At 44.5% G+C, this 17,118-nt stretch overlaps 1 protein-coding gene across 1 annotated transcript in view; it reads right to left on the reverse strand.

Annotated features, from left to right (window-relative positions):
• TBX19 (T-box transcription factor 19) overlaps nt 1-14,599 on the reverse strand; it is a 289,720-nt gene extending 275,121 nt beyond the window's left edge. The window contains exon 1 of the mRNA XM_085620539.1: nt 14,472-14,599. The gene's annotated coding sequence lies outside the window, so the exon portion shown is untranslated. The remainder of the gene's footprint in view (nt 1-14,471) is intronic.
• Nucleotides 14,600-17,118: the final 2,519 nt, after the last annotated feature.

Below are 17,118 nucleotides of genomic sequence, written 5' to 3' on the forward strand. Positions count from 1 at the left end.
ACCACCTAGGCGTGGGGAAGGAAGCAAGTCCTTTTGTTATTATATTCCCTCACACACCCTAGTGGTGCCATGCTTCATCATCGGGACACCCCGACGCCTAAAGGTCAGGGTGGGCTCGACCAATATTTCAGGGAGCACTTAATGAGATGATTTTTGGCCAGGGGGTTTTAAAGATTAAAAATCGGCGTCAAACCCCAGTTTCCCTTTATTCTTGGGTTTGGCACTGATGTTAAAAGATAGAAAGGAGGGTTTCTAGGGATATTATGGTCCTAGGACCCTATTGCCAACATGTTTCTGTCCCTAATGCCCCATAAAGGGTGCACGGACATTCATCAGGGCTTGTGCCCCCTGTAAGATAGAGAAAAAGAGGGGAGAAGTTCCCTATACTAACATGCAGTAAGGGCAGATAGCTGCTCCTTATTAAGATGTTTCGTTCCGTAAATGAATTCACTCCATCCCAATTTAGGAGAGGATAAACATCTTGTGGGACCGCTACATGTGGGGTAGCCCTGTAATCACACTGCCACCAAGGGTCCTGCCCCGTGTAGACACCTATTTGGTACCTCCTTTCTATCTTTTAACATCAGTGCCAAACCCAAGAATAAAGGGAAACTGGGGTTTGACGCCGATTTTTAATCTTTAAAACCCCCTGGCCAAAAATCATCTCATTAAGTGCTCCCTGAAATATTGGTCGAGCCCACCCTGACCTTTAGGCGTCGGGGTGTCCCGATGATGAAGCATGACACCACTAGGGTGTGTGAGGGAATATAATAACAAAAGGACTTGCTTCCTTCCCCACGCCTAGGTGGTGTTATTTACTTCAAATAGGGCATACCATCATCTTAGTTAGCAGCAGAGTCTTCATTGCTGACTGATCCATCGTGGGAGTACTCATAGTGATTTAGTATCATGATAAAATATCATAACGTTTACACAGATTTAAAAAAGCAAATGTGCAAATATGACATTTCATATTTAAACATTAAGGTTTTGAAAAGAACTTCCTTTGCTTAATATAAAATTTGCAAAAGAGTATAAAATGCAATGTTGATTGTCTAGACTTCCCATCACATGGGCAGCGCGGACTATCCCAGTACTAATAACCTATTTTAGGGAATGCAACCATGTAGTGTGTTAGAAATGGGGTCTCTAGTTGGCAGTGGGTTGCACCCTGTCCAAGTTAGTAGCCTGACTCTAGTCAGGGTAACTTACACACCTAAGATAACCCCTGCTCACCCCCTTGGTAGCTTGGCACAGACTAATCAGGCTTATCCCAGAGGTGAGACACACACACACACACACATGCACCCACTCACACACACAAAGTGAAAGCACTACAAAAGGACCCCACATCAGTTTAGAAAAATAGCCATTATTTATCTGAATACAAGACCAAAATGACACATTTCCAACATACACAAGTTGAGATATGAATTTTCAAAGATTAAATAAACTTGTAGTTCTTAAAAATCAATGGTTGCACTTTATCAGGACAAAGTACCTGAGATGCATTAAAAATCAAAGACGATGCGAGGCGCAGGGGAGATGAGGCGTCTAAAAAGCATATGATGCGTCAGTTCCTTACTGCTACAGGGGAGCTATGGTGATGCTGTGCACAAGACTCACGCAGCAGCAGTTCTTCGGAGGCGCTGCGACGGAAAGCACCTCCATATGGGTTTTGTTGAAATTGATCCTATCCCTCGCCTTTTGAGTCCACTAATCCACACACCCGTTTGGTACAAAAAGGGCATCTGGGAATATCAAAATATCCAACCCACATTAAGAAGATGTCATTTGCCACAGACATGAGAAATATGTCCAAATCTTTCTCCATGGCACCAGCTACCTTTGTGAGTAGTGTAAAATTGGTTATTATAGTAATTTATAATTACAAAATCAGAATTAACTTCTACAGATAGTAAGTCGAATTGGTAATATGGGAGGGGTGGTAAATGTCTTGATCACTTTAGAAGCAAATAGAACTGATATTAAATTAGCAAGACCTCCCATAGCCCTACCCACACTAGAGGGTATGGCAGGGGTAACATATGACAGAAAACCCTCAACATACATCTCATCAACTACCCATGTTTCCTGAATATATATAATCTGATTTGTCATAATATAGTTCTGCCAGTCAGTAGATTTGAGCTTATTTGCTAGTTCGACTTCATTCCATGAAGTTATTACAACTGTACATTTTAGCTGGGGTTTGGGAGAGGATACACAGGGGACAAAACAACAATTATTGGTGCTAATATTGACCACACAGGAGTTGTCCACAGCAACTGTGGTGGGTAAAGAGTTATTCTGCACACACACAGATAGCCATTCAACTTCATTCAGAGACTCAAAAGGAGAAGACTTATTATGAGTAACATCATTGTCTTTTTGCTCTAAAAGGTTATCAGGCTTGTCGTTGTTTGGAAAATATTTAGGCTTATAAAAGAAGCAGAGAGGCAAAACTTCAATATTCCCTCTCAAACTATTTTCAGTTAGTTGAATAATAGTCAGTGTGGATAATCAACATTACACAAAACTAGGGCAATGAAGGATTATAACAATGCATCTCCCCTCACTAGTCTTCCTAAATTTACTAACTCACTGTAGTCTCCTCACGGTTAGGATTTCGTTATAAAGACGATGGACATTACTAACTCTTCGTGAAAGCCAATTAACCAATTCATTTTTGAGATCCAGCCAGGTCTCCGATAAAATAGGGTTTAGTGGAAGGACACCCTTCGTGATAATCACATATTGAGGTGCATCTGGGTGAAGGTACAAGACATCCAGTGAACGATGATTCTGTCTCAGCTGTAAATCGGTATGCTTCTTAGTGAAACCTCCCGATTTTATCATGGGAGGAGAAAATTTGCACTCTCTTTTGGCTAAAACGTTTCCCCCAGTTGGCTTCATTAGAGTCGCCGGAAAATTGAGAGCTATTTGGAGTGTTTTCCCTCCGTAAGAAGGGCGCACTATTAACCCACTGCGCTAATGACTGTGCTGTTAGAAATGGCTAAGTGTGAACACCATTATACATAGCAGAACTTTGATTAATAGGGCAAATACGTTATTTTAAGAGCTCCAACATGTTCAGCACCTCAGACTTAAATGATTCAAGTTTACTTTTTCACGTTCTCATGGACAGACTTTACATAATTCTTCCAGCAGTCCAACTCAATATTTAAATTTCTTATAAGGTTACCAGTATCTTCATTCATAGTCGTCCTTGTCTGACAACTTCCTCACTTAGTATAAGAGGGGGAATCATGTTTGGATGAGTATTGAAGGGGTTGAAGTATCCTTTGCTGGGTTGCTGTAGCTTGCGCTCTTTTTCTTTATAGTTAGAGGAGCGCTTCGAGCGGGTGGGGTGAGTTGGTAAGATTGCTTGAAGAAGCACTTAGGACACATGAATTTTTATTAAATGGTAAGATCAGGGTAACTGGAAGTACACCCACGAGGCGGCGTCCAGCCTCACTGTAGCATCTAGCAAAGATTTTTTAAAAGCCTTGTTTACCGTCCATTGAGTGACCACAAACCTTCCCTCCACATTGACTATTTCATTATTAATCGGGATCGTGGCACCAGAAAGATAGTTTATAATTGAATTAGAGGCAGGACCCTCCTTCCCAGTTGCCCCCTGCATATATTTCCTTTTCCCCCCATTGTGGACAGTTTTGTATATAAAGGCGTGAAGCTTGTGCTGAGCTTTGATGTCAAAGTGAGGAGTCTTGATCAGACTTGGACGGGCCAGTCTTCGCCTCGGCTCAGCCTACGGAAGAGTTCATTGATTTTTAAAGCGCCTCCTCATAGGTCCTGCAACACACTGGTCCTTAAAGTCCACACAGAGAGTCAGCCAGATGAAGACCACATCCTGCACTTCAGGAGAGCACGTTGAGTTTCATAGCACCTCCCAGGCTGCTCAGGGGCCTCACAGCGCACAGGTCCTTGAAGTCCAGACAGAGAATGAACCAGATGGAGAGTGTGTGCCACACTGCGGGAAAGCACGTTGATTTTTATAGTACCCCCCTGCCTCCTCTAGGTCCCCGCAGCTCACTGGTCCTTGAAGTCCACACAGAGAGTCAGCCGGATGAAGAGCGTATCCTGCCCTGTGGGTGAGCGTGTTGATTTTTATAACACCTCCCCAACCTTTTGGAGAGAGTCAGCTGGATAAAGAGTGTGTACAGAGAGTTGTTTATACACAGATATTACTAAGAGGTCCATGACACCCTGGAAACCTCCTTGGCCAACAGGATTGACGAGGCAGAGGGGTAGAGATTGGTGTTTCTGCTTTCTCTCTTATACCATTCCCTTTATTTGCTTCTAATACTGGTCCTCATACCTGATTGAATATGGTCACTGATGGGGGTGGTGAGAAATGGAAAAGAGCCTCACTCCCATTGAATCCTTCACAAAAGGTTAGTGAAAACTGACAGTGGGTAGGTAAGAATGTAGCTACATCTCCACCTTACAATCAGCTCTCCATGGTGACCTATCATATTTCCCATTTTTTTGACTATCTCTCTGTCATGTTTTCCTGGGCTTTGAAAAATCAAGGTTGTGATGATCACATTAAACAAAATGAACACAACTGTACAACCCAGAAATGTTCTGCAAAACAATAGTAACCACTGGCGGCTAGTGTTAACGGGCGATGGGGGAGTTACCTTATCTGCATCACGGAGGAGACAAAGGGGAGAGAATGAACAGCAAGAATCTTCAAACGAAGTGCTCACGCTTGGTGCTTCCCCATGGAACTGATTAAAAAATCTGTTTTTTTGGGAGGAATGGGGGAGGTCGGAGTCCTTTTGTGCATGTGCTGACTGGGTGAAGACTATTCCCTGACCTCGTGGCACAAGCAAGGGGAATGAAGTCATCCTGATGGGAGTAGCAGCCCAAGCGGCAATGCTTAGATACTGCAAGATCCACAATGCATCAGATTAAATATTGCGTAGTACCCTAGCGTTTAAACACAACATGACAGAAATCGAATATACTTACTCTCTCACAATTGTTGCTCATTTCAATTAGGGAAACCAACTCCATTATTCATAAGGATTCATGGTTTGACTACGTTTCTGAAACTCCCAATCCACCAATCAGAAGCAGATCTAAAAACACCTCAGACTACAAGTTCCTCAATGCATTAAATAAAAGAATGCTTTGGATCCTATCATCTAATCCTCAATGAAAGAATTCACTTTTTCATGATTTGATTTGAGGGGGAAGCCCGTCTCTGCTGCCGCCACTGCCGCAGGCTGTGAAGAGGGGTAGCGGACCCAGGACCACAGGTCCCAGGCTCCCTGTGGCTTGCTGACGCCACCTACGCTGCACGCACTCACTGCCCAGAGGCGCCCATTTAATCCTTAGCGGGCTCCCGCAGCCCTTCTGTGCCCGTCCGCGGCCGATCAAGGCTGGGCTGGGCCACAACTCTTGGCCTTGCACCATCCCATTTCAACCCTCAAGTTCTCTGGACAGTCTGTCCTGTTGTGGCTGTAACTACCCAGAGCTCACGAAAACAAAGGACGAGGCAGCCATGGCCATAGCGAGGTCAACCCTGGGACTAAATTGTAAGTAACTTTTGTTTCCTTCTCTAGCTGCATCTTTTATTAACTTTGACTGTCTGATTTCCCTCTCCCACTATTTTGGTACACAGGTGTGGTGGGCCACCCATTTGCTCAGTCTAGTTATAATCACAGTGTCCCCTTCATCTTACATAGCTAAATTTGCCAGCATGGGGAAGCAGACAACAATTTCCTTACGTCACGCACCCCGAGGCTCGTACCTCACTCCTTACCACAAACATCTATCGATAGAATGCTCCAAAGGGCTATAGGCGTTGTGGCCAATGAAATTGAGCTCATCGAGCATAGATTATCACTGACCCCAGACCTTCCACAGATATGCACTCTCATGGACTCCCCTAACACACAATCTGGCATTGATCAAACAACTGAAACAACAAAACTGACCCTGACTTCAGGGTTGGACACCGGCTCGACCCCCAAAGTGGTCACCAAAAGGAGGGGAGTTACAAAGGGTTCTGTCAAGCCCACACACTCAAGGCAGCCCACCAAGACGACTAGGGCTGGGGTTAAGCAGAAAAAGCCCAACAATGGTTCACCAGTGTGCACAGGAGATAGGCCAACCCAGACCGCCCAACTGCCGGAGGGGGAACCTCAGCCCACATATCCGACACCACCAGCATGGGTAACTCCCATGCTGGAATCATTACGAGGCCAAATCCGAGATATTATAAGAGAAGAACTTGCCAAGTTATCTGTCCGACTGGATCGAATTCCAACCACCTGTACTTGTTCTGCAGGACCAGCACTTAAGCCCTCTACTATGGCAAGAGAGTCCATTAAAGCGACTATAGCCTCCGCTGAACTTGGAATTATGGAGATCAGAGAGAAGTCCATCACCCCTAGCGATGTCCCAACTGCCATCCAGGAGGCCAAAAGTGATCAGTGCAAGAAGGGTCGCATAGCAAGGGGTAGTGCACTTGTCAATGAGGGTACCTCTGAAGCATCTTCTGACAAAGGGGGGACGAAGAGACTGAGAGGCAGGGAAGGGATGGACCTGCCAACAATAAACTTGCCGCTAGCCTCAACTCCATATGTCATCGTTCTAACTGGAGTACCACCTCTCTAAGAAGACCAGAAGGAAACCCACTATGAGTTAAAGAACAAATGTTTACACCTGTTTACTAGACATAGCCAATTTAACCTTGTCAATGCAGGTGAAATATTACTGACACGCAGAGTGGACTGGGTGGGTAACAGACCCAAAGATGCTAGGGGGACTGTGTCATAGTTATCTTCAGAAACCCCACTATTGTGCAAAATCTATTGCATTACAGTAACTGTTCTCCATTAACTGGTTCTGCTATTAGCCTACTTCCCCTCACCCATTTTTATGTTTCATTAACCACCTTTAACACAGGGAGGATTTTACATTTAGACACAATACATGGCGCCAGACTCGGCCAATGGCAGGGCAAGATGCCCTGTATGCCCCAGTGTGAGAAGTTGGCCTGGCATATGCTGGTCACTAGTCATAGTGGCCACCTTGCACCAGTCCAATTCGATTCTTATGGTAGATAGGTTTAAGACAACCTTTTAAAGAAAGCTATCCTAGTGGTAGCTGTGGAGAGCAGCCTTCAGGCTAAGTCTCAGAGGAATGTAAAGCAGCTTGTTTTACCTTATAATCTCTTGAATTACCAAATGAAAGGACACCACACGGGTATATATATCAAATATATATGTATTTATTTCTAGACACACTCTACTAATCTCTTTATGAGATTAGAAGTCAGGAACACATTCAAATATCAACGTTTCACAATAAGTTAAGCACACATATGGCTGGGGCCCTAGGGGCGTACCAGACCATATACTAAAAAAGAGGTTTAGGAAAGTCGACTTGCAGAATGACAAGGCCTAGGGCAGGTAGAATCGCTGGGGCTTCACTACTGCAGTGAAAGCAGGTAAGTAACAGACGCACGGGATACGCATGCAGTGTGTGAACACAGCCGCGGGTTCCCTATTGATTATAATGGAGCAAGTCGCGGTTTGATTTTTAAAGTTTTAGGGTACTTCGAGGAAGTCTACAAGCAAGCCACTTACAAGGTAAGTAATTCGAGGGCCAACACACACTAGGGTACCAGAGTGCACGAGTTACCTCACCCAGGGAAGCCGGGTGCATAGGTGTCTTTTGGTGTCGGGTCGTGTCGCTGTTTTCTATGGAGACCAAAGAAGACTTGCTGCTTGCGGCGACTGAAGAAGTGTCCGGTAGAATCCAAGGCTGGATTCTGGATGCAGATGACCTGAAAATTGAAGGGATAGTGTTCACAGTCACTTGCCAGTGACCCGGGGCCAGGAAGATGGATGCCCACGGATGTTGGGTGATTTCAGGTGATCAAGGGTTTTTTAACTCTACGCTCACGAGGTCCAGGAAAGATCGACAATGACCAACAGCTGGATTCGGAGTGTCCCACAACGTCTGCAGCTGACTGCGGTGTTGGCAACCGGATTGGAGCCAATAAGCCTTGGCAACAGCAAGTCTTGAGTAGAGTGAAGAAAGTCGATGGTGCAGACCAGCAAGGTCTGAGGGACTCACCCAGCGAGGGTGAGTGAGGGCAAGCCTGTAGCAACCAGGGGAGCCCTTTGAGTTGATAAAAAAGTCTTCAGGGGAACCACAAGCCAATGGGCAAGGGATCACAAAGATGCCTCTTGAGGAAATGCTTCACAGGAGCCCACTGTCACTCGGGACGGGGTAGGCCTCTGATTTTTGCTGCAAAACCTGCTGGAGGCTTGGGCCACAAGTGGTCCAAAGCACAAGTTCATAGAACATCGTGAAGGGGTTGCACTTGACAATAGTGCACGGTTCCCAGGTATTGCAGTTCCTCATCACTCGTAGGGTCCACTCACCTCATCTCTGCTGGGGACTCACAATGGCCGTCGAGAAATCAGGAAATCCACTTCTGGGGCTGCAGGGACTTCGGACTCCGGTGGGAGCGGGAAAGTTTGCGACCGTTGATTAGAGTTTCTTGTGCCTTCCAAGCAGGGGAGTCACTCCTTGACTCCAAGGGAGATTCTTCTGTCTTCCAAAGGTAGTGGAACATCGAAGGGCCAGGATTCTTCTTTGTAGAGCGTTGTCCAGGGTTATCTGCTTTGCAATGGCAAGGTTTGCTATCTTATACTGAAGATAGGGGAGGGACTAGCTCTAGGACCACTCCTCTGGGAGGGTCAGGGTAGGGGGTGGTTACACCCACTTCTCTTTGTCCAGTTTCGCACCAGAGCAGCGACAGGTAGCCCCTGAACCGGTTTGAGCTGGCATATGCACAGAGGAGCCTACTGCTCCCCCAGTGCAGGACTTCAAAGCACTCTAGAAGTGCACCCACCCAGCCCCAATACACTAAATCCTGTCTGGAAGGTGGTGACACCTCCCTGTGACAGGATGCCTATTGTTGGGCCTCCTCCACTGCGAGTTTCAGTCAGCAGCAGGAGGGCAGCCCAGTGTCTGTGCTGGTGGCATCCATTTTGTGATGCCAGGGCTCTTTCAGATTTCTACCGTGTTACCACAGTAGGTACATGTCGTCCCCTCTAGAAGGGTGGGATCATACTCCCACACCAGTTACTGGTGTGGGGGTATAATTCCAAGTTGTTTGACACCAAACACGACATGTTTTGATGCAGTCATTCCAAAGTTAGCATTAACCGGGAGGTTTTAGTGCACTTAAGAGTATATGGTTTAACCGCATCCACAAACAGCCACAAGGAATAGACCCTGCCTGCTGCAGAGGGGCCCTGCTCAGGCAGAGGCACCCCCTCACATTGTAAACCAAGCACCCTGCCCTCAGGATTGATAGGGCCTGCCACAGGGGTGGCTGATAGGTTTATGTGTGTGTGTATGGTGAGATATAGGAACCTATACCTCTGTGAGGAGTGCTAACACTACCTCACCCAGGCTGCAGTAGCAACCCTGTGGTGTCAGATTTAGTCTGCTTCCCAGGGGTGGCATAATACATGCTTCAGCCCCTGGTAGGCCTGTGAAGTACCTATGCCCTTGGTACCTAGGGTACCATATACTAGGGGTTCATAAGGTACCACAGTATCCAATCACTAGTGCATCTAGTATGCACTCAAAGTTGTTTAGAGAGAACAGAGAGACTGAGGCCCTGATTAGCAGGGACCCAGCCTGACTATAGCCAGAAACCAGTGTGTACATCAGAAAAAAAGTGGGGGCAACATAAGTGCAGATCCTACTCTCCTACACCCAGCATTTTTCCATGATGACAGGGCTGACCCTGGACCCAGACAAAATACATGGCACCAGACTCGGTTAACGACTGGCCAGTGTCCCCTTCAAATGCAATCCCATGTTTTCAACTTACCTCTGGCGAACATATATGGGGTTCTGGAAGAGGTAGACTGACTCTCGGCCAGGTGGCCATCTAGGTCTCCTTGTGCAAGGGAGCGCATATTGTCAAGGACCATAGACCCTAAGAAGAAGTCACCTAGCCCCCTCGAAACTGACCCCTCTAAGATCACTGATAATGCTCACACTGGGGTAATAACCCTCCTCGAATCTCTCACATATACAACGATTACCGGTAGATTTAAAGCTCCCATCACCAGTAAGGACTCACAATCTGGCACTGTTACACACCCACACAGTCCGATTTACTCACATGGAAACAGGGAAGAAATCGGCAACATAGCTTGGGGATAGACACCACGCTCGCCTTTGATTCCCCGAATGAGTTTCAAGTAAACACCATAGGTACTTCAGTGACACCAGTCATTGGAGACCACTCAAATATCAATGCTCAGGGGGACACTTTAGTCAGCAGCAGTAAAGTAAACGATTTCAAGATTGTATCCTGGAACGTGGCAGGCATCAAACACAAGCTCAACTTCCCCAATTGGGGGGGTTTTGTAGAAATGTGTGATATCTGCCTGTTCCAGGAAACCTGGTTGGTGGAGAACTCATCCAGTAAGGGTTTTGTTACATACCATATACCGGCAGTAACTAAGGGCCGAGGCAGGCCATCGGGTGGGCTATGCACGTGGGTTGGGCATCATCTTGGCTGTAGGATTGCCTTAGTGCCGCACATCTCCCCAGACATACTGTGCCTTGTATTAACGTTCAAACTAGAGTTAACAATCGCACTAATCAATATATACTCAAGGCCGATTAGGTTTGGACAGAAGTCAGCAACCCTAGAACACCTCGACAATCTGTTAGCTAGCCTCCCGAATAATGCTTTAGTAGTAATGGGAGGCGATATAAACTGTCAATTTGAACCACTGAAAGATCTAACTGGTCCATCGGTAACTGAGGAGGACGAACTGTGGTCAATCCCTGAGACCAATATCACCCCTATTAGGGCCTGGACACTATTGGCACTTCAAATTAAGGCGCTTACCTTAAAGTATTCTCTGCTTTGGCTCAGACTCTCCTGGGAACAAAACTTTTAACAGAGCTGGCCATTCCTCTATCTTAGATTACATCTTTCTAGGAACCAGGCCATGGCCCCTGGCTAAAGATTTTGTTGTCTGTCCGTGGCAAGATAGTGACCATACGCCTTAATCCTTACACTTAATCTTCCCCCCATTGGGATTAAATCAGCTAAATCTACCAGTGTTGATCACAGATTGACCCTTTCAAATAATAGGCGGAAAGTTAGGTGGGCCTGGGTGGAAAAATCACAGGAAAAATTGGCTCTCTTATTCAATCCCATCACTCCCAACATTGAGGCTCTAGCAGAGATTGCGAAATCTGGAGACCTTGCCGTGTCCCTTGAAGAGGTTAATATCATCACTGAATCCATAAAAGCAAAGTTGGAGGAGACGTTTTGGACAACGTGCACCAGGGGCGAGGTAGGACACCTAGGCAATCTTGGTTCAATGGGGATTCCAGTGCGGCCAAAAAGGCATTAATAGAGGCCATTAAAACAAAGTGCAACACACCAGTAAAAGCAGCCAGACATCATTATGAAAACACCATCGCAGCTGCCAAGACCTCGTGGGAAATAGACCAGTGGGACAGCCTGAAATTGGCCTTGGAATCTAAAGATATGAAATTATTCTGGAACATCGTAACCACTGGTAGTAGTAATAGCCAAGCGGCATTTGAGCCAAACATTGTGGCTGATTGCTGGAGAAAGCATTTCTTAGCTCTTTATTCCCCACCAGATGGTACAGAGAGTAGTCAGACCATAGCAACCTTGACCCTCTTGGGGTTGGTAACAGCCACTCCTGAGATATCCCTGACAGAAGTCCTTAAAGCCTTAAATAAAATTGTACCTGGCAAAGCTGCCGGTCTGGACAAGATCCCAGGGGATCTCTCTCGGTCTGAACCTAAGATCTGGAGCCCTTATTTCTGGGCAATCTTTAACGCCATCTTATTGGGAATGGCTCTTCCTGCAACTTTGTTAGGCGCCGAGATTATCCCGGTATACAAGAAGGGATCCCCTTTGTCACCGGCAAACTATAGACCGATCAGTTTGATCGATGTCTCACAAAAATTCTTTGCCAGGATTCTTTTAGAACATCTGCAATCTTCGTTGGAATTCTGACCCCCTTGCAGGCTGGCTTCAAGGAGAAAACATCTACAATAGACCAGATTTTCAGGCTCCAGCTTCTCTATTGGAAAACAGTCCATTTAGAAGGGGGCAGCCTGTATTTGGTCTTTGTTGACCTATAGAGTGCGTTTGACCTGGTACCCAGAGATGCTTAATGGAGTATCTTAAGCGAGCTGGGACTACCCCCATACCTTCAAAATATATTGAGAAGGCTACACAATGAAAATATGCCCAAATTAGATATGGGGAAAATGAGAAACTAACGCAGCCCATCCCTGTAAAAAGAGGTGTCAGACAGGGATGTGTGCTCGTCCCCACCTTGTTCTGCATATACATCAATGGTTTGATCGATGCGCTGAGAGTCTGTAAGGACACCGAAGCTCCTAAAATCGCGCAAAAGCAAATTCCTGCCATGATGTTTGCAGATGACACCCTTCTTCTCTCTAACTCACCAATGGGCATCCAAAGAATCCCAGATGGGTTCTGTGAGTTTTGTAGGACCAGGGGACTAGAGATCAACATTAACAAAAAAAAATATATGATCTTTAACCCCAGCAAATCTACACGCCCAAACCCGCACATGAACAGTATCCCTTTGGAGCAGGTCTCTGTATTTGATTATTCAGGTCTAACTCTCACACAGAATATGACTTGGGGGGCTCAAATTAGCAACTCTAATCTCAAAATGACACAGACCATAGGGGGCCTGGCCAAGTTCTTTAGGGAAACATTCCAGAAACCAGTGATGGAGATATACAAAATTCAGGCCAGGAGTGCTGCCCTATATGGGGCTGAACTCTGTGGGCACTCCAACCTTAGGCCTCTGGTTACTACTGAGAACAAATTCCTTAGACAATTTCTCAGTCTACTGATTAGCACCCCTCTGGTTCCATTGCGTATGGACCTAGGGGTGAGATCCATTGCTGAGGAAATTGGCTGCAGGCCATTACTATTTTGGCGGCGCCTCTGGGTAACACCAGAGCTTCTAGAGTACAGATTAGAGTTATTGGAAATTTTGAGTCTCCCCGGTTTAGGAAAGGTGCCATGGCTTAGATTCATTAGGGAGGGCCTCTATGAAATAGGCCTAAAAGAACTATGGGATAAACCAGACACAGCTTGCTTGAGAACACCACGCAAATTACTAACTACCAGCTACTGGGGTAGTTTATCCACAAAACTCCAAGTAGAATCCGCTCATGGCTCTCTTACATTACTTTTCCTGGAAGTAAAAGACACTTGCAGGCTGGAGGCATGCCTTGATGCAATCTGCCCGGCATTAGGCAGGAAATTATATGTACAGTTTCGACATGGCTGTCTTCCCCTGTGTGCCTTCACGTGCAAATGGGCAGGTGGTAATTTAAGTGGGTGTCCAGCCTGTAATATATGTGTTGAGTTTAAACTCCATGTGTTCTCCTTTTGTCCAGGATACCGCTCAACAAGACAAAGATGGTTAGTCCAGCTATGTAAAAACCTAGGCACAACCCACTGCATTGAAGCATTCAGAATTTTAAAATATAACACAGATTCTCATATAGTGTTTGCGGTTTCACGCTTCCTAAACACTATGTGGTGCGCTAGGAGAAATTTCCTTAATATGCAAAATCAAGGATTTGATTGTGGCTGACTTTTTTATCATCTTTTTAACTCAAAATTTATTATCTCAGAAGAATTGTTTTTTATTTTTTTGTTTTTTTAAACTATTTTAACTGTCTGTATATACTTGTGCTTGTTCTTTTATGGTGAGTAGCCAAAATAAAGAAATATTGGAATTGGACTACAAGTTTGAACTTCCATCCCACCAATCAGAAGGCAGCGTGTGACTTCACGAAGAGAAGAAAAAAAATAGAAAAAACCGAAGCAGGTCGAACACGCACAGCAGTCTGTGGATGCGGGGTGTCTATTGTGGAATCTGGAGGATTCATCGACTAAGAAGTGAAAGTAAGTTGTTTTCTGGCAGGTTCAGCCTTAGAGTAATTTCCACAATTTACACCATACATGGCAATATTTTAGAAGAGAAAAGTGGGAGATTTAAAAACAATCAGGAGAATGCATTTTGCCTATTGACTCCTATTGAAGCAGAGGCAAATTCAGGCGGGAGACACTCAAAATAAAGTAATTTTTGGCATCAGGAGTCTACCACCTGAATCGGGTCTATTGGTATGTATAGTTACACTGTTGTGCCAGATACATTGCCACCACCTTTTGGGTCCGCTTAGCGAGTCGTTGCAATTCAGTTGCGACCACTCAGCATCTTCTTTCGCTACACTGTTGCATCAAATTCACCAAAAGTGTTTGTTCGCCAAGCAAGCCATTAGAATTGAGCAGTAACCGCTCAAAAATCTGCACATTGAGTTTAAAGTTCCTCCCAACACTTTCTTACCTTCAGTTGATTGAATTCCCGCTTACTCAAATGCTTTTGCGCCTGGTTTGTAAAACGTTTTTCTGATGCCACGCTTTCCTCGTAAACAACTGTTTGTGCAGCAATTCATATTTTCATATCGGTTGTCGTTCCCAATAGATAACTCACAAGCTCGCTGAATGAAGAAAAGATGGTCAAAAAAGTGGTGATTAAAATACAATCTGGATACCACTGTGCTCTCATTAAACAAGTAAGTCATTTTAGAAGGAACAAACTCAATGTTTCATTTGAAAAAACATCCACCAATATATTTAACTAGTACCATGTATTTTGTTTTGATTCAGCTATTGTATAATCATTGAAAAGAAACAGACCGTCAAGAACGTTATAATTTAGAGGTGTAGCCCTAAAGTCTGAAGAAAATGTAAGTATAAAAGTGAAGTTCAATTGGAAAATAATTTTCAACCCACTAAAAAATACACAAAATAACAATGAATGATTGCAAAGTTTATTTTTTATGTTTTGTTTTCGTTTCTATTAGTGTCCCGCAGTTCTTGGTCTTGAGGAGAACCCTAAATCATTTTGGGTTTGAAACGCGTCGACAGTTCAAAAACCAGGGTGAGTTTTGTGATAAGGAACTCGGGCATTCAGGGAACCCTTTGTTTGCATATTTTACACTTTTGATCCCTGTCCATGGCTAGATCATGTAATGAGCTGTCATCCCCTGGCCATGGTCCATTTATTAGGGGCCTGCATTGATGTTATACTCACAAAAAGGCTCCTCTTGGTGTTTACAATCAAAACTGGGACAGTTATGTACATTCTTGTTAATGAGTTTAGGTTTTGTAGATGAAATAATTCATAGTCAAAATTTAATGTTCTGTTTTACGTGATGTGGGTCACCAAATTGTCCTATTCAATGTGAAATATGTTGTTGTAGTTCCAATGTTTATGACAGGCACAACAAAAAGCATATAAATGTCTTGAAAAATAAATGCAAATAAAAGGTGATCATGTTTTTTTTTTAAACAAACTTTATTGGGGTTTTTCGTTTTTCTTTACCAAACAGTAAACATATTGCGCATATTGTCTACACAGCATTTTATAAAAGGTGATCATGTTAATTGAGTTTTGTGACCAGGAATTTAAAATCTTTTTTTGTAGTTAAGTAAGGACAGTGCTGGCTTGTTTGTAAGTTTCAAATTTAATAGTGGCATAGCCTTGCTGACATTAAATTGGCCCAATTCCTTGTGCACTTAATTAGATTTCAAATAGAACGATTATGTTATGGCCAAGGACGGGGTCAGCACAGCGCCTTTCAGGTAAAGGAATAGAGGCAGGGCTGGCCGAAATCAGCACAGTGCAGTGGGTGGCAACAATTACAGCACTCCTTTCGCCTCTGCACTATTAGGCTTCCTAATAGTATAATGCAAGCTGGAGGAGTGGCCTATGGATGATTACGGCTGCTCCTATTTCCGGAATAATCAGCAGGCAGCAGGTGTGCTGTAGTGCATGTGTTGGCTCTTTAATGCTCAGGATGGACACCACTGAGCTGCTCTGAGCTGAATTGGGGGTGGGGGCTGCCATCAGTGGCATAACACAGGCCCCCGCGTTGCGGGGGGCCCCTGAGCTGCAGGGTGCCCCTCAGCACAGTACTCTGGCCTGAGAGCTTCGGATTAAATCAGGAGCGGGGGGCCCCACCATGTACCTTGCAGGGGGGCCCCCTCAAGTTTCCTTACGCACATGGCTGCCATTAGTTATAACAATCTTGCTGAGTCTGCCTGACACATTCATAGACAACCTGTGAAAAAGACACCTTGAGAAATGCTTTTTAAATCAACCTGTTTATTGTTTTCACCAATTTCTCTGTAAAAGATCGATATAGCTTTGTGCACTGATTTCGAATTGGACATGTTAAATGCTGAGAGAGAGAGATGGTGAAATAGTGCCAGTATGGTATGCAACACCAACTATACGATCTGTATAGCTCTCCCGCATTCAGGATTTCTTTCTTTACCTAAAATGTACTGCAAAGTGTCGAAAGAAAATTCCCACGATATTAAAGGCAAGTTTATTGTGAAACGCTACAGCAGAGTGCAGAAAAAAGTGGTCATTATTACAAACAGAAGCAAGGTCAGCACCCTTTACTCTTAATGTAGAGTTGTGTGCATTTTCAAACATAAACGTGTTTTTACTTACAGCTGGCATTTATTCATGTGTTTATGGTTTGAAATACACTGTTTCTTTTTATAATTACACCAGCTAAAGTTTCAGTTACAGCACGGGCCTACAGGTTCCTACAAGGTTTGACACAAGTGCTTCATAGTAGTGTCCATAGCTATTTCATTTGGCAGACCCTGCCACTTGGCACCATAATCTGGGTACAAAACTAAAGTCCAACATCATGCATGTAAAGTTATTATCTGACAAACATAGAGCAATCATTTGAAATAATACTGTCAGTGCAGTGGCATAAGTGTAAAATGAAAAGAAGCATTAAACTCTTACAATTATACAAAAGAATATCGACCCCCACAATATTGTGGTACATGATTATCGTGGACAGACTATCTAAAGGTAAGTGCATATAGGGAAGTATAGATTTACTATTCCTAACTCCACATCCACATCAATGTACCTTGAAGGTATATCACAACATAGTTACATA

This window comes from Triturus cristatus, chromosome 8, assembly GCF_964204655.1.
Source record: "Triturus cristatus chromosome 8, aTriCri1.1, whole genome shotgun sequence".
NCBI classification, from domain to species: domain Eukaryota; kingdom Metazoa; phylum Chordata; class Amphibia; order Caudata; family Salamandridae; genus Triturus; species Triturus cristatus.